This window comes from Hevea brasiliensis, chromosome 1, assembly GCF_030052815.1.
Source record: "Hevea brasiliensis isolate MT/VB/25A 57/8 chromosome 1, ASM3005281v1, whole genome shotgun sequence".
NCBI lineage: Eukaryota > Viridiplantae > Streptophyta > Magnoliopsida > Malpighiales > Euphorbiaceae > Hevea > Hevea brasiliensis.
Window position 1 is genome coordinate 115,012,300 of NC_079493.1, and position 22,489 is coordinate 115,034,788.

A 22,489-nucleotide genomic window follows, 5' to 3' on the forward strand; every position below is an offset into this window, starting at 1 on the left:
TAACTGCCTTTTTTGCCTCTTTCTTTGCTATCTTGTACTGTTCATATGCCTCATTATTATCACATTTAGGTAATTTCTTATACCATTCCCTTTTTCTCTTCACTGCCTTTTGTTCTTCCTCATTCTACCACCATCTCTCTTTTGAGGGTGGTCCATGTCCTTTAGACTCTCCAAGTACTTTTCTAGCTACTTCTCTAATCTTTGATGTCATCTGTATCCACATATCATTGGCCTCCATATCCAGCTTCCATACTTCAGACTCAAGAAGCTCATTTTAGAACTTCACTGGCTTTACTCCTTTGAACTCCCACCACTTTGTTCGAGCTACACTATTTCTTTTGACCTTACTTGAATTGTTCCTAAACTTGACATCCAAGACCACCAACAGATGTTGGCTTGTTAAAGCCTCTCCTGGAATGACCTTGCAATCCTTGCATAGAGCTCTATTTGTCTTCCTGGTTAAGAGGAAGTCGATTTGGCTTCTATGTTGTCCACTTTTAAAAGTCACTAAATGTGACTCTCTTTTTATAAAGTAGGTATTTGCTAGTATTAGATCGTATGCCATAGCAAAATCCAGGATGTTTTTTCCCTCCTCATTTCGACTGCCAAAACCAAAACCTCCATGAACATTCTCATAACCTTGTCTATCACTTCCTACATGTCCATTCAAATCTCCACTAATGAAAACATTCTCTTCATTTGGTATGCTTTGCATTAAATCATCCATATCTTCCCAAAACCTTTGTTTACTCTCACTTTCTAGTCCTATTTGTGGGGCATAAGCACTAACTATATTTATTGTTTCTCCTTCTAGTACTAGCTTTACTAGTATAATTCTATCTCCTACTCTTTTCACAGCTATTACTGCGTCTTTCAATGTCTTGTCTATGATTATGCCCACTCCGTTCTTGTTTCTCTCCTTTCCGGTAAACCACAATTTGTACCCTGAATTACCCACTTCCTTACTTTTCTCTCCTACCCACTTAGTCTCCTGAATGCAAGCAATATTCACCCTTCTCCTTTCCAAGGTATCCACAAGCTCCATTAATTTTCCTGTAAGTGATCCAACATTCCAAGTACCAACCCTGATCCTTCTCTTATCCTGCTCCTTCCTAATTGGTCTCCTTTTATGATATCTTCTATTGTTTTCTATGTCTATCTTGTATTCTGTTCCACTATCTGTTCTACTATCTTTCCTATGGACTAACTTCTTTACCCACACCCGTCCATGATGTGGGAACCCTTGCTCACTTAACACCACACCCGGGCACCGGCATGGCGCGTTGCTTTCGGTGAACGCCCTACACCCTTGCATATTTTTCACTACACCCGGGCTCCGATGTAGAGCGTCATTAGTAGAGGATACCCCAACGTTTATATCATTTGAATCCATATCATAAGGTGTGACGAAATTTTTACGCTGGTTGTCACCTGCCGCAACCCTCCTCCTTTATCCGGGCTTGGGACCGGCTAAGCTCAAACTACTTATTATTATTATTATTATTATTATTATTATGGAGGGTAACATTTGGTAAATAATATTTTTACAAAAATGAATTTATAAAAAAAATAATATAAATAATTTTTAAATATTATATTTAATCATAAAATATCTTAATTTTTAAAAATCAAAATCAAAAAATAATAATTTAAATCATAAATATTAAAGTAATATTATAAATAATAATAATAATAATAATAATAATAATAATAATAATAAGAGAAATAAAAAAATAATAATTAGTATTTATAAAATAATATAAATAATTTGTAAATATTACATTTAATTACTAAATATTTTAATTTTTTAAAAAATAGTAATTTGAATCATAAATGCTAAGGTAATATTATAAATAATAATGGTAATTAAAAGAGAAATAAAAAAATTAAATAATAATTAATATAAAGGAGAGTATTTATGATTAATTATGAAATCATAAATTAATAGTCAATGTTCCTTAAATTAATGGTCATCAATTACCTTTTATTATTATTATTATTATTATTATTATTATTATTATTATTATTATTATTATTATTATTATTATTATCACTAAACATAACATGTGATAAATAATATTTTATATAAATGAATTTATAAAAAAAATAATATAAATAATTTTTAAGTATTATATTTAATCATAAAAGGTCTTAATTTTTTAAAAATAAGATTTTAAAGAAAATAATATTTTAACTAATAAATGTTGAAGTAGTATTATAAATAATAATAATAATAATAATAATAATAATAATAATAATAATAATAATAATAATAATAATAATAATAATAATAATAATAATAATAATAATAATAATTAAAAGAAGAATTAAAAATTAAATAATAATTAGTATTTATAGAATAATATTAATAATTTATAAATATTGTATTTAATTACAAAATGTCTTAATTTTTCAAAAATTAAATTTTTAAAAAATAATAATTTAAATCATAAATTTGAAGATAGTATTTTAAATAATAATGATAATTAAGAGATAAATAAAAAATTAAATAGCAATTAGTATAAAAGAGAATATTTATAGAAAGTGACACGTGATAATTTTTTAAGAAAAGTATTCCAATTTTCCTGTGAATACATTTCTACTATATATATATATATATATATATATATATTAAATTATATAATAATTGTATATTACAACTTTTAGGAAATATAGAAAAATAGTCATCAATAAATTTAATCAAAAATTACCAATTGATATAAATATGATAGATTTAAAATCTTACCTCCTCTTGAATTTATTTTATAAAAATATGGACCACAACTTTGTCAGAAAGTGAAAATACAACATATATAAAATTAGTATATATTTTTATTTGATAAAATTAATAAATTCGTTCAATTAATTCTTAATTTTTTATTTCTCTAATTAAATTGAACCTTTCAAGTTTTTATAATAATAATAATAACAACAACAATAATAATAGCTATTTATTATAATATTAAAGTGTAATAATTAAATAATTTGTAACTTATATATGCATAATTAGAAAATTAATAACTTAATCATAATTTAAAGAAATTATATAATTAATTAATAAAAAATAAAACTTCAAGGGGCAGGTGTGTGTATATATATATATATAATTTTTCTAAATAATAATAAAATAATATAATACGATTAATATTAATATTAGTTGTTTATTAATTATACTATAAAGAATATCAAAAAAATAACGAAAATTGAATATTAACATAAATTTCTTATTTTTCATTACTATGAAAATAAAATTTTATTTCATTTTTTCATAATTCATTTTATATATATAACATTCAATATATAATTAAAAATATATTTTTATTAAATATGTGTTAAAGTAAAATAAAATCAAGGTAAATTAAAATTTATTAAATATATAAAAAAGAGAGAGATGACAAATTATTTAACTCTATGTAATAGGAGGACAAAGTATTTAACTCCATGTGATAATTTTTATAGTATAATTCTAAATTATTTTATTAATTTTAAGATGTATAATTCTTAAGTTTTTATAATTAAATGAAATAATAAAAAATTTAAGAATCCTTAATTGAGAAATTTATAAATTTTTGAAATATATCTACTATTTTTAATTAGTTAGCCATAAAAATTATGGTAATAATGGTAATAATAAAGATATTTAAAAGAAAATTAGAATTAAATAAAAATGAAATTAAATACTTAAATTACTTATATTAAATATTATAATTGTTAAATATAATAATTTTTATATAGTAAGTGCCACGTGGCAGCACTAAAATTTAGAGTGCCACGTGGTAACAGTAAGGGAAAATCTCTTTGCTTTATATATATATATATATATATATATATATATATATATATATATATATATATATATATATACACATATGTGTGTGTGTGTGTGTGTGTGTGTGTGTGTTTGTATGTGTGGCAAGGCAATAAATTCAATTTAATATTGCCACTTAGCATATTACAACTTTCAGGAAATATAGAAAAATATTTATCAATAAATGTAATTAAAAATTACCAATTGGTATAAATATGATAGATTTAAAATCTTATATCATTTTGAATTTGTTTTATAAAAATATGAACCACTTTTTTATCAGAAAGTAAAAATGCAACATATATAAAATTAATATATATTTTTATTAGATAAAATTAATAAACTAATTAAATTAATTCTTAATTTATTCTTTCTGTAATTAAATTGAACTTTTCGGGTATTTATAATAATAATAATAACAACAACAATAATAATAATAGCTATTTATTATAGTATTAAAGTGTAATTAAATAATTTGTAACTTATATATGCAAAATCGGAAATTAATAACTTAAACATAATTTAAAGAAATTGTATAATTAATTAATAAAAAATAAAACTTCAAGTGGGGACAGGTGCATATATATATATATATATATATATATATATATATATATATATATATATATAGTTTTTCTAAATAATAATAAAACAATATAATATGATTAATATTAATATTATTATTTATTAATTATACTATAAAGAATATCAAAAATATAATGAAAATTGAATATTAACATAAATTTCTTATTTTTCATTATTATGAAAATTAAATTTTATTTCATTTTTTCATAATTTATTTTATATATATATATATATATATATATATATATATATATATATATATATAACATTCAATATATAATTAAAAATATGTTTTTATTAAATATGTGTTAAAATAAAATAAAATTATAGTAAATTAAAATTTATTAAATATATAAAAAAAGAGAAAAATGACAAATTATTTAACTCCATGTGATAAGAGGATAAAATATTTAGCTCCATGTGATAATTTTTATAGTATAATTCTAAATTATTTTATTAATTTTAAAATTTATAATTCTTAAATTTTTATAATTAAATGAAATAATAAAAAAATTTAAGAATCCTTAAATGAAAATTTTATAAATTTTTGAAATATATCTACTATTTTTAATTAGTTAGCCATAAAAATTATGGTAATAATAAAAATATTTAAAAGAAAATTAGAATTAAATAAAAATGAAATTAAATACTTATATTAAATATTATAATTGTTAAATATAATAATTTTTATATAGTAAGTGCCACGTGACAGTACTAAAATTTAGAGTGTAACGTGACAATAGTAAGAGAAAACCTTCTTGCTTTATATATATATAAAGCAAGAAGGTTTTATATATATATATATATATTGATGTGGCTCAACCGCAAGTGCACAGGTCGTACAAGTAATATAGAAAAGATATCGTTCCTACGAGGAGTTGTGTTAATGATTGAATTTTTGATATAAAAGTTCTAACTAATTTGGACTATTTTCGAAATTAAAGTAATAAATTGATGGCTATTGAGATGTGAATTCTATGTGTGTGAGATTTATAATCTATCCAACAATGTATTAATTATATATATATATATATATTGATGTGGCTCAACCGCAAGTGCACAGGTCGTACAAGTAATATAGAAAAGATATCGTTCCCACGATGAGTTGTGTTAATGATTGAATTTTTGATATAAAAGTTCTAACTAATTTGGACTATTTTCGAAATTAAAGTAATAAATTGATGGCTATTGAGATGTGAATTCTATGTGTGTGAGATTTATAATCTATCCAACAATGTATTAATTAAACTAAAATTGCATCAAATTGAAATAAGCAAGTTGAAATATAGCAAAATTTAAAATGGCAAGCAATTAAATTCGATTAGAAATTAACAATGATAAAAAGGCAATTCCGGAGTTCGGGATTTCATATTCAAGCTATTTTGAGATTTTAAATTAGATATCCAATCTTGTGGAACTTACGGGTTTTAAGGAGATTAATTCTTAAATCCTTTGAATACCCTTTCGAGTGAGACAAAGAGTGCCTTAATCAATCTAATCCTACTTTCGTGGAGTTAGAGTTAATTAAGACCCATTAAGTTCTTTAATTAATCTGTAATCCTCTTAATCCTTAGTCTATTTCTAGATTTAAGTTAATTAAGTCCAATTTCTTGATTATCTATCACAAGGCTTTCTCCTTTCGGTGCCTCAACCATGGATTAAAAACATCACTTAGTGGGATCCTACACTAAGCATGTCATTAAGCACACAAGAAATGAATAAAACTCATTAAGACCACAAAATATGGATTACACAATCAAAATCCACAAAATATCTCAAATATTACATCCCTTACTCCAGAATCTATTTAAAACTACTCACTATCCATAATATTTACAAGATATTCTGAGTTTATATGGAAATAAAGCTTTAATCTAGCTAAGAAACAAGAAGCTCAACACTAGAAATGTAGGAAAAATGTAAGAAAAGAAAGAAATCTCCAAATCTGGTTGGAAATGGTGTGGGAGGTGATTGTGACCCTTCAGCTGCTGCCTACTCCTTTCCCTTTTCTTCCTCTCTTCCCTCCTTCTTTCTAAAATGGGATAAGGGGCTATTTATAACTTTTTCTGACAAGAAGCCCTAAAATGGTGTGTTTGAGGTGTGATTTTCTGAGGGAATCTTCTGCCAGCTCATTAAGGAAGTCTTTATGGGACTGCATAAGTGGACTGCATAAGTTATGCAGTCCCTTATGCAGTTTTCGGCTGGTTTTTGGCTCTCTTATGCAAAACTGCATGACCAAGCGCATAAGTTATGCACAATTCCGTGAGATTGCATAACGGAGGCGTGAATCTGCATAAGCCATGCACTCTCCTTATGCACAATTCGGCAGGTATTGGAACAGTGTTTCCTCTCCTTATGCAGATCTGCATAACTTATGCGGCAAGTTATGTGCAATTTGGCCAATGCATATTTCAACTTTGAAACTTGTTTTTGACATCTTTGGCTGTAGAAATCACTCATCAATGGCAAAATTTCTTTTTAGTCATTCAAAAACACCATTTTTCCTACAAAACAAAGTAAAAATTATAAATTAATCCAAAATTGACAATTATGAAAAACTAACTAAATAACTAATGAAATTAGCTAAAAGTGACTAATAATCAAATAAAACGGCTATGAAATTAAACCTAAATGATTGTGCAAAATGTATGCATCAAATACCCCCAAACTCAAGCTTTTGCTTGTCCTCAAGCAAACTTTAAAATGTGATGTAATTTTTTTAGGGGTGCCTTATCCAAAGAGCTATGAAAATCACCTATTAAAGTAACTTAACACACCTTTAGCCATACCAGCAATCCATATACCCATCCTTCAAAATGCAAAGAATCTAATGCTTATCCAAGCTTTCACCGCTTAGCCATCAAGTCAATTATCAATCAAAATTCCCAAACCAACCAATCAAAAGAGAGAGTTATGCTCAAAAGGAATTCTAGGACAATCAATAACCAAAGTGTCTCTATATAGAATGATGAAATTAAATGAATGAATAGATAATTTTCCAATCACATAGGCAAATTCCCTACTCCTATCTCCACTAATGTAGCAAGTACTATCAAGAGATCAAAGGTCGTTTTAGGGATGTAATGGGGCCATGGGGTTCAAAAATGAGGCTAAGAAGAAAAATGGGTAAAAAGGATTCAAAGCATGAGAATATTTTCAATCTTGACAACATAAGGTACACTTCTTATTTTATTATACTTTTTTTCTTTTTCTCTCTCTTTTTTTTTTTTTTTGAATATATAGAGGGGAGAAATACGCAATGAGAATTGTCAAGTGCTAGCATATTTTACAAAACACATAAAAATGGAGGGACATTTTGATACTTTAAACTTGTATTTTGCATTTTCTTTTGATGATTGTCCCTAAAATTGACACCCCCAAACTCATTTCTTTTAATACTTTTGGTGGATTTCTTTCAATTTGAATGACAATAATGAAAAGCACATATACTAGCACTTTTACAAGATGACAAGCATTTCTTCTCCCTTTTATTGTATATATTTTTTTCTTTTCTTTTCTTTTTCTTTTTTTTTTTGTACCTAATATTATAAATAATTATTCTCATGAAAAGGGTTGGAGTGTTTGGTTCATTGGCTAGGTAGCAATAAGGGTTTTAAGAAAAATTAGGAATAAAAAGGCTCAAAGGGGTTTGCAAGGTTCAATTTTAATTAGGAAAAGGGCCAAAGGTTTAAAATGAGAAGGTTTAAATCAAAGAATGCCTAATCATCTCTCTTTTCAAGTACAAGCTGGTATTTCGCCTTGAAAGGTTTAGAAAATTTGTTCTAGGATTGGTGAGACATCATTTGACTATCTTTTATCCAATAACTCCCTCTAAACACTCCAATCTCTAAAGGACTAGTTGGGTGGCTTTTTGGCTAAGAAGATATAGGCAAGAGATAGACACTTCAAAACTTTGCACCTCTTAGGAAACTTTCAATCCACAAACCCAACTAAAGGTAAGTCAAATCACTCTCATAGGCAACTTTTCAATACTCAAGGGATTTGGCAAAAGATTTTAATGCATGACGCATGATTCCTAAAAATGAGCAATGCATTAACTAAATGGAGGAAATCTATTTGTGTGCAATGTGTACAATTTCTAAGTGATGTATAATGTGCGTGTGAATGTGTTATGTATATGTATGTATGGATATATATGTAAAATATTTACAGTATATGTAAATGGAATGGGATGAGATGTTCCTATACTCAAAATGTGAAAAATGTAGCAAAAATCAAAATGTGCACCCCCAAACTCAAAATTGGACATTGTCCCCAATGTCTCAAGCAGTGCATTATCAAAACTCAAAGCAAATAGTAATTACCAGGAATTGTGAAGTTTAAGAGCAAAAAGAATGAGTTACCTGGTATAGAGCAGATGAGAATTCAAGAGATAATGGGGATGCATAAGAAGCTGCACAGGTTATGCAGAATAAAGTGCTGTCCAGAACAGGTGCATAAGGAGGGTGCATAAGCTGTGCAGTTCTGCATGAGTAGCATAAAGGACTGCACAGGCTATGCAGAATATTTGCATAAGGGGATTCACAGCCTGTGCAGTATATTCAAAAGCTGTTGCATGATGATGGGCAAGGAAAAATGTGCAAACACCAGTAGAAGCATGCAAATATATACAGTGTATGGACAAGTATGCACAAAAGGGCAGTAAAGGCAATGAAAGTCAATGAAAAACTAATGTAATAGCCATCCAATAGAACTTCAAGAAAAACAGAATTCTAAACAAACTAAAATTATTTCAACATATATACAAAGAAAAACTCCTACAAGTTTGAACAAAAGTAAAACAGAAACTAATCTAATTCTATTATTTTGCCCTTATCCAAAGATGCTGCTAAAGGACTGGTTGGAGCTGTTTGCTGTCGAAGTGATGGTTTTGGAGGAGGTGATGGAGGTGGAGGTGGCATTCCTAGAAAAATCATGAGCTGCTTCATCATCTCCTTTAATTCTTTCTGCTTATCTCTGGTTTCCATGACAAAATCAAAGAGTTGATCATGACGATCCTTAAGGGTATTAAGACCAGATTCAAGCTTTCTATCCACAAAATATATATCATCACTAGGCCTTTCAAGATAGGTGAATAAGGCTTTAGTGTTGAAGGGAGGAGGTGCTGTGGATGAAGAGGGTTCAGCTGCAGAAGGTGTAGGCTGTGCAGAATCTGCTGGGATGTCTGTCTGCGGTGAGTGGGTGGTGTAGGTTCGTGAGAATCTTTGTTGGGCTGGTGGGACAGATTGTGCCTCTGGTTGTGCAGTGGGTTCTGTGTCTGCTGCTGGTTGTGCAGTGTCAGAAGGTGGCAAACTGAATCCAGTTTTGGATAGGTGTGTAGCATCAAAATATAGAGTGTCTGAATGTGCTGGTAGTGGATGCTCTTCCGGGTTAAAACCAAAATGCTTAGCTATAACAGTTATGAGCCCACCCATGACTATATCACCTATGGATTTGGTGGCAATATGTAACACATGCTCACAAAAGAAGTAACCAGGAGAAACTTTGACTTTGTGAAAAGCACACCATAGCATGAACAATTCAGATTTTCCAACAGCACCAGAACTAGTCCCTCTGCCCAAGATAGTGCTAGCAATAAGCCTATGGATAAATCTAAGTGCAGGGTCTAGTATTTGAGAGGTTTTGGATGCACTTGTGAGAAAAAGTCCGAGGTTGGTTTGTGATAATCCTCCAAAGCGGCGACATTCCAAACACCTTTGTTTGCTACCTCTACCCCTGTATATGGTACCCTAAATAGTCCATCAATTGCAAACCCAAAAATGCTATGAAATTGGTCTAATGATAGCTCTCTATTTTGCCCCAAACATCTAAATTTCATAGTTGGCTTGTAATCTATCTCATGCAATTTTAGGGTAGCAGAAAATGAGGAAATAAATTCCAAAACTAGAGCTGGATAAACTATTTCTTGCTTATGCACAAATTCCATCCAACCTAAACCATCAAGGTATGCAACCACATTATCAAATAAACCAACTGATTGGAGGGCATCTGCAGAAATGTACCTAGTGGGTTGCACCCTCCTTTCCTTAAGTCTCTTAAAGGCTGCCTTGTGAGCTGCATCAGGAAGGGGCCAAGGTAGTTTTGATACCTGTGATGCTGCTGACATTTGCTTTTTGCTGGAAGAGGGTGATTTGGCCTGTGGGGTAGAGGTAGAAACGCCAGTCTCATGTCGTGTGGAAGTTGAAGTTTTGGGGTTTTTGGGTGGAGGCTCTGATAGTGGAGTGGTGGGTGGTTTTTTACGTTTTGTGAGAGGAGGTGCAGAAGCCATGGGTCGGGTGGATTTTGACCTAATTTTTCTCTTATAAGTGGCTGTGGGAGGTGGTGGAGGGGTTTCTTATGGAGGGGAATCGGGGTTGGGAGGCCGCATTGCCAAGGGCGAGACTTGGAGAGGGGAGGTTTGAGGGGAATGAGGAGGCGATTCCATGGGGTTGTCGATGGTGAGAATGGAGGAGGTGAGGGAGAAAGTAAAAGATGCAGAGGGAAGTTAGGGCAAAGGCGGCGGAAAGAGTAGTGGAGAGGAAGGATGGTGCTGAGAAAAAAATGGTCGTGGGGGGAAAGGCGTGAACAGGAACGTCGGGAAGTGGAGGTGGGAAAGTGGATGCCGAAAAAAAATTTTAACTTGAACAGAACATGTGTAAAACTGCATAAGGGGAGAATGGGTGTGCATAACTTATGCACTCTCTTATGCAGGTTTCGGTGGAAGATAAAGAGTGTGAAAAACTGATTATGCAAGAGTGCATAGCTTATGCGCTGACTTATGCAAGTTTCGGCTAAAAATGGAAGTGTAGGAATTGTGGTCATGCAAAAGTGCATAAGCCATGCGCTCTCCTTATGCAAGTCTCGGCGGGTTTTGATTTTCAGAAAAATTGGTCATGTGGTTGTGCATAAGCTATGCACTCTCCTTATGTAAGTCTCGGCAAGTTTTGGATTTCAGAAAGTGTGGTCATGCGGAAGTGCATAAGCTATGCGCTCTCCTTATGCAAGTTTCGGCAAGTTTTGATTTCAGAAAGTGTGGTCATGCGGTTGTGCATAAGCTATGCACTCTCCTTATGCAAGTCTCGGCAAGTTTTGGATTTCAGAAAGTGTGGTCATGCGGAAGTGCATAAGCTATGCGCTCTCCTTATGCAAGTCTCAGCAAGTTTTGATTTTCAGAAAAATTGGTCATGCGGAAGTGCATAAGCTATGCACTCTCCTTATGCAGATTTCGGCAGAAAGAGAAAATGCAGGATTTGAAGTCATGCAGAAGTGCATAAGTCATGCACACACTTATGCAAGTTTCTGCAGATATGAAATTTGACAAAAATGTGGCTATGCAGAATTGCATAAGCTATGCACATCCTTATGCAGTTTGCAACAGAGATGAAAAATGGCAAGAATTATGGTTATGCAGGATTGCATAAGCTATGCACATTCTTATGCAGTTTTTAGCAAGATGAGAAAATGGCAAAATTTGTGATCTAAAAGCTGCATAAGCTATGCAGTTACTTATGCACAATTCAACAAGATTGAGATTACAATTGAAAATGATTTGCAAGTGTGAAAAATACCCTAGAATGAAGAAATATAATTCTATGAAGAATAAATCATGAGAAATTGTCACAAAAAACATATCAATATATACAAAATCCATCAAAATTGCATCACACAAGCTTGTAGAAGTGAATCCTGCATAAGAGGCATTTGTGAATCATGCCATTTCAACTCAAATTCTGCAAATCAACATTTAGCACATTAAGACTCAATAAAATCTGCATAAAGTTGCATCTATCCACAAATGAGAATGGACTCCCCAAGTTATGCCAAGAAAATGCAGTATGTCCACCTTGAATCTCACAACCCAAATAAGCTCAAAACTACAAAAATGACCCACTTACCATCATATTAACATGATAAGCACAAATACTTAAAAGTTACACACCCAGCCTCACCAAGAAACATAAGCCATGTGCTGCAGACCCTTCCTTGCTGAAAACTGCATTTTTCTGCATAAACCAAGAAGCAAACCTGCACAGGTTATGCAGTAAAAATCAATCAATTTTGGGAGAGTTGAAGGACAAAATATCAGATTAAGAGTTACTCCCCAGCAGTTCACCAACCTTCCTCCATTGAAATACATCTACAAGGGACAATATTCAACAGTGTCAAAAATTAAATTTAGGGAGATTTAAGATAAAAACAAAAGCAATGTAAATAAAAGTAAATCAACAAAAGCAAAATAAAAGAACTTGGGATGCCTCCCAAGAGGGCTAATTTATAGTCCTTAGCTGGACTTTTCATGCATTTCACTGAAAAGAGGTGAGGGATTGGAGAGCTTGTAACAGCTTGCTCCCTTTATTGGGTCTCCAGTTATGTAATGTTTCAATCTATGCCCATTGACCTTAAAATTCCTAGATTTTTCACTCCAAATTTCAATTGCTCGATAAGGGAAAACCTTAGAAACTCTATATGGACCAGTCCACCTTGATTTAAGTTTTCCAGGGAATAATTTCAATCTTGAGTTGAACAACAAAACTGAATCACCCTCTTTGAATTCCTTTTTCCTAAGATGCTTATCATGCCAAACTTTAGTTCTTTCTTTATAAATACGGGCACTTTCATAAGCATCCATCCTCAATTCTTCAAGCTCATTAAGTTGCAATAGCCTCTTTTCACCAGCTTGCTTGAGATCAAAATTCAAGGTCTGAATGGCCCAATATGCTCTATGTTCTAGCTCCACAGGTAAATGACAAGACTTACCATACACCAACCTAAAGGGAGTAGTTCCTATAGGGGTTTTGTAAGCAGTCCTATATGCCCATAAAGTATCATCTAGTTTGACAGACCAATCTTTCCGAGAATTGCTCACTGTTTTCTCCAAAATATGTTTGAGTTCTCTGTTAGAAATTTCAACTTGTCCTGAAGTTTGAGAATGGTATGGGGTAGCTATCTTGTGCACTACACCATACTTCCTCATTAAGCTCTCAAATTGCTTATTATAAAAATGTGAACCCCCATCACTAATTACAGCCCTTGGAGCTCCAAATCTACTCAAAACAAATTTCTTCAAGAATTTCACTACCACCTTAGCATCATTAGTTGGAGTTGCAATAGCTTCCACCCACTTTGACACATAGTCAACTCCAACTAGAATGTATTTATTACCATATGAAGGAGGAAATGGGCTCATAAAATCTATTCCCCAGACATCAAATAATTCTACTTTAAGAATATCATTCAAGGGCATTTGATCTCTTTTTGACAAATTTCCACTCCTTTGACATTTATCACATTCTAACACAAATTTCCTCACATCCTTAAAAAGATTTCGCCAAAAGAAACCAGCTTGCAAAATTTTACTAGTTGTTTTAGAGATTCCAAAATGTCCTCCATAATCAGAAGCATGGCAATGATGCATAATACTCTGTGTCTCCTCATCAGGAATACATCTTCTTATTAAACCATCACAGCATCTTCTAAAGAGTAAAGGATCATCCCATCTATAAAATTTTGCCTCATGCAAAAACTTTTTCTTTTGTTGCCATGTCATTCCTAGAGGTAAAACTCCACAAGATAGATAGTTCACCAAGTCTGCATACCAAGGTAATTTAGCAACAAGAGAGAAAAGTTGTTCATCCAAGAAAACTCATCAATAGGGACTTCATCCATTTCTTTATCATCCAATTTCAACCTACTAAGATTATTTGCAACTACATTTTCAGCTCCCTTCTTTTCTCTAATCTCCAAATCAAACTCTTGTAGCATCAGAATCCACCTAATGAGCCTAGGTTTAGCTTCCTTTTTACAGAGTAAATACCTGATGGCTGCATGATCTGAAAATATAACCACCTTTGAGTTAATAATGTAAGGTCTGAACTTTTCCAATGCAAAGACAATTGCTAAGAATTCCTTTTCAGTTGTTGCATAATTTGTTTGAGCCTCATCCAATGTTCTACTAGCATAATAAATAGCATAAGCCTTTTTGTCCTTTCTTTGACCAAGAACAGCTTCAATTGCATAGTTGCTAGCATCACACATAATTTCAAAAGGTAAGCTCCAATCGGGCGGTTGCATGATTGGTGCAGTGATAAGAGCTTGCTTTAACCTGTAAAAGGCATCCAAACACTCTTGGTCAAATACAAATGGTATGTCATGACTTAACAAATTAGACAAAGGTTTAGCTATTTTAGAAAAATCCTTGATAAAGCGTCTGTAGAACCCGGCATGTCCTAGAAAACTTCGAATTCCCTTGACATTGGTAGGAGGAGCCATCTTCTCTATCACTTCAACCTTGGCTTTATCAACCTCTATTCCTTTGTTAGACACCAAATGTCCAAGCACTATCCCTTTCTAAACCATGAAATGACACTTTTCCCAGTTTAATACAAGGTCAGTATCTGCACATCGCTGCAAAACTTTAGAAAGGTTAGCCAAGCATATGTCAAATGAAGATCCATAAACAGAAAAGTTGTCCATAAAAACCTCCATTATATCTTCAATGAAATCTGAGAAGATTTCCATCATGCACCTTTGAAAAGTGGCTGGTGCATTACACAACCCAAATGGCATCCTCCTATTAGCAAAGGTTCCATATGGACAAGTAAAAGTGGTTTTCTCTTGATCATTTGGATGGATAGGGATTTGAAAAAAACCTGAATACCCATATAAATAGCAAAAATAAGAATGCCTAGCCAGTCTTTCTAACATTTGATCAATGAAGGGAAGTGGAAAATGATCTTTTCTAGTGGCTATATTTAATTTTCTGTAATCTATGCACATTCGCCAACTAGTCACTGTTCTGGTGGGAATTAATTCATTATTTTCATTTTTGACAACTATCATTCCACCCTTTTTTGGGACAATATGTACTGGACTCACCCAAGTACTGTCTGAGATAGGATATATGATCCCTGCATCAAGCAACTTCAAAATTTCTTTTTTAACAACTTCTTTCATATTTGGGTTCAACCTCCTTTGATGTTCAATAGATGGCTTACAATTTTCTTCCAAAATAATCCTATGCATCAAAAGTGTGGGCTTATTCCCTTAATGTCATCTATGGTATATCCTAAAACTTTCCTAAATTGCCTCAACACTCTTAACAACTTATCAGCCTCTAAGGTACTCAAGTTTGCATTTACAATTACTGGATAAGTGTTATTGGTACCAAGAAATTCATACCTGAGCTGAGAAGGAAGTTGCTTAAGTTCTACCTTAGGTGCATCTTCTTCCTTGAATGATGGTTGCTTAGATTCAACTTTTTCCTTTTGTGTGAGTTGAAAAATTAGAGCAGAAATGAATGGTGGACTTCCCTCTAGATGTTGAGCATATGCAGCCACATGAGGGTTGTCATAGTCTATGCCTCCTCCATGAACCAAACAATTTTCAAGTGGATCTTTTGGATATTTCTTTCTGAAGTGTTCTTAAACTAGCTCATCAATGATATCAATTCTCAGGCAAGTATCAGCTTCAGAATGATGTTTCTTCATATTGTTATTAATATTGAAAACCAATTGATCTTCACCAACTCTAAGAGTCAATTTTTCTCCCTTAACATCAATCAATGCTCCTGCTGTAGCTAGAAAGGGTCTTCCCAAGATGATTGGGATATTAGAATCCTCCTCCATGTCCAAAATGACAAAGTTAACAGGTATATAGAACTTCCCAACCTTCAGAGGCACATTCTCCAAAATCCCTTCAAGATACTTAATTGATCTGTCAGCTAATTGGAGAGAAATGTGGGTTGGCTTAAGATCTCCCATATTGAGCTTCTCATAAATGGAGAGGGGCATAAGGCTAACACTAGCCCCTAAATCACATAAAGCTTTTGTAGAACATGATTCCCCAATGTGGCATGGAATTGAGAAACTCCCTGGATCCTTGAGCTTTGGAGGAAGTTTCCTTTGGAGGATAGCACTGCATTCTTCTGTCAAAGCTACAGTTTCATGGTCTTCAAGTTTCCTCTTGTTTGAGAGAATTTCTTTTAAGAATTTTGCATAAGAGGGCATTTGTGAAAGAGCATCAATAAAAGGCACATTTATGTATAGCTTCTTCAAAACCTCTAAGAACTTCCCAAATTGCTTATCAAGCTTGGCTTTTTGAAATCTCTGTGGAAAGGGAAGTTGTGGTTTGTAAGGCTCTGGAGGTATATACTTCTCTTCCTTCTCTTCAATTTTCTCTTTACATTTTTCTGCACTCTCTTGTTTTTCACTCTCATCAGTTTCTTTCTCATTTTCTCTCTTCTCACTATTTTCACTCTTCTCATTATTTACAACTCTCCCACTTCTTAAAGTAATAGCTTGACACTGCTCTCTTGGGTTTTCTGGTTGACTTGGAAGTTTTCCAAAAGACTTGGTACCTGAGGAAGATGCTTGTTGTGCAATATGATTTTCCAGCATTCTGTTATGTGTTTGCATCTGTTCTAACCTTGCTTTCATCTCTCTCATCTCCTCATCATGCTTAGTTTGGTTAGCAAGAATCTGTTGTAATAAAGCTTCTGTGGTGGAACTTTGTGCTTGCTGTTTTGGTGGAGGATTCATATTTTTCTGCTAAAAATTAGGCAATGGTTGCCTATTTTGCTGATACGGAATTCCTTGTTGCTGTTGTGGCTGAAAATTCTGATTTGGAACTTGACTTTGCTGATTTCCCCATGAAAAGTTGGGATGATTCCTCCAAGTTGGATTATAAGTTTGAGAGTAAGGATTCCCCATTTGTTTGTTTCCATAATTACCAACATATGCAGCTTGCTCTCCATAGTCTACTCCACAGCTGGTAGTTCCCTCTGCATAAGCAACTTGTTGTGAACTTCCAGATGATGATGATGAACTAACCAACATACTTAAATCTTCCATCTTCTTAGCCAAGACATTTGTAAGTGCATCAAACTTTGCATTAATCATGTTGAATGGATCAAGGTCATACATTCCAGCAGCTTGCCTCTTTTGAGTTGGAGCTGGTCCTCTTGGACTACTCCAAAGATGAGTATTCTTTGCAATTTTCTCCAATAGCTCATAAGCTTCATCTTCATGCTTCATAATAAATTCTCCTCCTGTTTGAGCATCAATAATCCCTCTAATTGCAGGAGTAACATTTGTGTAAAAATTCTGATTTATCATCCATTTTGGAATGGCATGATGTGGGCATTGTCTCTCTAATTCCTTCCATCTCATCCATGACTCATAGAGAGTTTCATCTTCTCTTGGTCTAAAAGCTGTCATTTGATTCCTCAATTCTTGAGTTTTTCCAGGTGGAAAATATTGTGCAAGAAATGCATCAGTGAGTTGCTCCCAATTTGTAATGGAGTTATGAGGTAAAGAATCAAGCTAATCCAATGCTCTATCTTTCAAAGAGAATGGGAATAGCTTCAATCTTACTGCATCATCAGACACTCCAGGTTGCTTTTGCATGTCGTAGATCATAGCAAACTTCTTTAGATGTGTGTGTGGATTTTCAGAAGGATGTCCTCCAAATTGAGAATTTTGAATCATTTGAAGAACTCCAAAATCCATCTTGTAACTATTTGCATCAATTCTTGGTCTTGCTATACTTTCTCTCAAGTCATCAAAACGAGGAAAAGCATGATCCATCATACTTCCCCTAGGCACATTAGCATTTACAACTTCTTCACCTTGGGCTACATTTTCATTGTTTCGACCATTTCCAGCATTACCGCCACCAATTCTAATTCTTTCATCAGCCATGTCTGCTTCAATTTCAGTTTCTCTCAAGGCTTCTTTCCTTCTTCTGGTTTCTTTCTTGTTAGCTTTACAAAATTTCTCAATTTCAGGATTAAACAATAAGGATGTGTCACTTGTGTTTCTAGCTCTTCTCATAAAAGATTAAGAGTACCTAAAAAGAACAAACAAACACAAAATGAAAAGATAACAAAGATAAAACTATAAACAACTAAAATAATCAAGAATTCAATCTTAAACAAACAACTCCCCGGCAACGGCGCCAAAAACTTGATGTGGCCCAACCGCAAGTGCACGGGTCGTACAAGTAATATAGAAAAGATATCGTTCCCACGAGGAGTTGTGTTAATGATTGAATTTTTGATATAAAAGTTCTAACTAATTTGGACTATTTTCGAAATTAAAGTAATAAATTGATGGCTATTGAGATGTGAATTCTATGTGTGTGAGATTTATAATCTATCCAACAATGTATTAATTAAACTAAAATTGCATCAAATTGAAATAAGCAAGTTGAAATATAGCAAAATTTAAAATGGCAAGCAATTAAATTCGATTAGAAATTAACAATGATAAAAAGGCGATTCCGGAGTTCGGGATTTCATATTCAAGCTATTTTGGGATTTTAAATTGGATATCCAATCTTGTGGAACTTACGGGTTTTAAAGAGATTAATTCTTAAATCCTTTGAATACCCTTTCGAGTGAGACAAAGAGTGCCTTAATCAATCTAATCCTACTTTCGTGGAGTTAGAGTTAATTAAGACCCATTAAGTTCTTTAATTAATCTGTAATCCTCTTAATCCTTAGTCTATTTTTAGATTTAAGTTAATTAAGTCTAATTTCTTGATTATCTATCACAAGGCTTTCTCCTTTCGGTGCCTCAACCATGGATTAAAAACATCACTTAATGGGATCCTACACTAAGCATGTCATTAAGCACACAAGAAATGAATAAAACTCATTAAGACCACAAAATATGGATTACACAATCAAAATCCACAAAATATCTCAAATATTACATCCCTTACTCCAGAATCTATTTAAAACTACTCACTATCCATAATATTTACAAGATATTCTGAGTTTATATGGAAATAAAGCTTTAATCTAGCTAAGAAACAAGAAGCTCAACACTAGAAATGTAGGAAAAATGTAAGAAAAGAAAGAAATTTCCAAATCTGGTTGGAAATGGTGTGGGAGGTGATTGTGACCCTTTAGCTGCTGCTGTCGCAAGGGATTTTGCGGTCGCCTGGACGATCACTCACCGAAGTGGGAAAGAGTGAGGAGTCGCCACCTTAGTTTTGAGGGAAACTAAAGAAAACCATTTGAGAAGATAAATTAAAAAAAATGAAACCACTTCAAGACAGAGATTCTAGGTTCGGGGTCCGTAAACGGGTGGGGAAGGTGTTAGGCACCCCACTTCGTCCCTTAATAAGGGTAAGTAGATTTAATTTTTACGTTCTTTATAAATTAGTTAGGAGGGCTTGAATGGGAATGTCAATCCTTTTGATAAAAGGAATATTTGATTTTTCACTAATTCGGATCACCCAGATACATAAGTAAATGAGACAACCTTAGTGAATTGGCGTCGCGAATCATTTTGGTTTTGGGGTTATTTTGCGTACAGGTTAAGATTTGGTGGGAGAATCGGATAAGAACTCTCCTCCGATCTCTTTTATTTATCAAAATTTTGGGTGGAGACCGGATAAGAACCCTCCTCCGATCTCCTTTAAATATCTATTAAAATTTTGAGTTGAGACCGGATAAGAACTCTCTTCCGATCTCTATTTAGTATTTATTAATATTTTGAGTTGAGATCGGATAAGAACTCTCCTCCGATCCCTGTTTAATATTTATTAAAATTTTGAGTTGAGACCGGATAAGAACTCTCCTCCGATCTCTATTTAGTATTTATTAATATTTTGAGTTGAGATCAGATAAGAACTCTCCTCTGATCCCTGTTTAATATTTATTAAAATTTTGAGTTGAGACCGGATAAGAACTCTCCCCCGATCTCTTTTAGATTAACAGGAGCCTGAAAGGGACTTTTCCGATCTCCCGAATTTTAATTTCAGCTACATGTCATAAGAGCCTAAAGCTAAGGATTCTGGCATTCAAAGATGCTGGGGATAAGGCTTCTGGATACCTTGTGACTAAACGGGGAATACTAGACTTGATTTACCGACCTTTCATGTAGTCATTTTACCAATACCCATTAATATCCGACCTATTCTGCTTCGTTTACTTTGGTTTTATTTCACTTTATGGTATTTTGCCGAATTGCCGTTTTCATCAGCCTAATAGTTTGGCTATTTTCCTGACGTGTTATTCATGTTCTCTCTTTTAAAAGACCCTTAAGTTGCAGTTACCTACGTTTTACCCAACCACTTACACGCTACTAGGAGCTAGAAAACTTGCATTCAGAAATGACGAAGATTAATAAAATGATGGACTAATCACTAAAGAGATAACTCGAGAGTAACATTCTTTGGGGTCCTTTTGCACAAAATGAACTTGGAGAAAATCGTATACGTAAGAAGAACAAAGAAACTGCGAAAAGTAAACGTAAACACTTAATAAAACAGCAATATGAGCTCTTACCTGTGAGGAGCCAAATCTATTGAAATAACTACGGGGTGGCAAATAGAGATAAGACAGTGGACTGATTAGTCTGAGAGCTGATGTTCGTCGTGAACTGAAGGGAGCTTAGCTAAAATATAATCAGATTAAGATAAAAACTGAGTGGAATGAAGTTTAGCTTGGACAATGGGAATGAAAACAGAGATGATAAAGGGCTGAAAGTGAGAATGTGACCAGATAATGAACAAACTGAAAATGTAGAGTTCCAGTATTCAGAATCCTTTTCAAGAAAACACTTCAGAAACCTAGTTTCAAAAGTCTTTTTAATCAACACTTCTAAGTAGCAGAATAACAAACTGAATGAAGTTTCAGAGTTCTTCCACTATAATAACCACCTCTCTTTTGCCCGTCTTTTTTTTCGTCCCCTGAACAATTTTTCATGCAGGTATTTATAGGAATCGGGTGCTCCCCGTGAAGGGTCAGGATTTATTTTGAGGGAGATGGAGGGTCAAGATTTCGAAGGACATGATCGGATGTTCAGGAATTAAAGAGAATCAAAATGAATGGCTGAGATCACTCTTCAGAATATTTGTCATTTTCTTCTTTCAATCTGACGGTCTCGAATCTTCTTGTCCGGAACGATCTGAGGGCTAAGAGCGAAAAGCGATTTGTATTGTCGTCTTCTCTCTTGATCCAAGGGTTCGGGTTTGTCCTTACAAGTGAGATCAACGATGGAGATTGGGATGTCTGGATCATGACATACCCTGGCACCTGTCAGCATTGCGGGCGATTCTTAGGCGTGCGGTGGAGATCTCGTCTGCCACGCTTTAACTACCTCGGCTCTGATTCTGACGACGGTTATTTGGGATTTGTCTTATTCTTTTTGCCTTCCGATCCCTCCTCTTTTTGATCTCTTTCACATGCTCTTTTCCGATCTTTCATGCTGGTCTCCCATCTTCCGATCTATTATTCCGATCTTTCCCTTTCTCAGGTCCGGTCTGGTCAAAGCATTTATTGCCCCTCGATTCCCGAAGCGTTCGCTTCGTTTTCTGCTCAGCAATAAATGCTCATTTTCCCCTATATATACCCCTGTCGACAGAGACATTTCCTTCATCTGATTTCCTCTCTTCCTTCTTACTTCCTAGTTCTAGCTGCTTCGGCGTTCATTCCGGCCATGATTGTGGTTTTTGATCCCTTTCCGATGAACTTCTTTAACCACCGGTTGAAAGTTTACGATCCTGGTGATCGAATAATTATGAGAACCTTAACTGATGATGGTGAGAGAACTGAATCAATTGACTGATCCGGATTGCAAATCTCGACTGTGCCGATCTCGAGTCGCTCAACTGAGTTTATTCGGCTTCTCATCACATTGGGTGTTCCGACAGCGGTTTCCTCCCACATTGGGTGTTCCGACAGCGGATTAAGCTTCCGGTCGGCAACATCCTTGGGATCAGTTATAAACTTAGGCCTCTTTAGATAGGATGTTCTGCTGATCTCTAGAGATCGCCCAAATGATGTAATCCTTCAATGTAATCAGATCTCTAGAGATCTCCCAAATGATGTAGCTAGACCTTTATTGTAATCCGATCCCTAGAGATCGCCCAAATGATGTAATCCGATCTTTTTGGAAATAAAAATCTTGTTTTTCCAATTATTATCTTATTGATTATTTTCCGATCTCTGATATATCTGTCCGATCTGGTTCCTAACAAAACGACTCTTAACTAATCCTTTATTCAAAATATTCAACTTATTATGCCGATCTCCAGTTAACCGATCTCGGAATGTTCGAGAGACGTGTCAGAACAGCTGGCGAATCC

The 22,489-nt window shown here is 33.5% G+C and overlaps 1 non-coding gene across 1 annotated transcript; it reads left to right on the forward strand.

The window, feature by feature from the left end:
* Positions 1-17,515: 17,515 nt before the first annotated feature.
* LOC131169623 (small nucleolar RNA R71) lies at positions 17,516-17,622 on the forward strand. Its single transcript, XR_009140508.1, has one exon. It is a non-coding gene; the product is annotated as a small nucleolar RNA R71 (small nucleolar RNA).
* The last annotated feature ends 4,867 nt before the right edge of the window (positions 17,623-22,489 follow it).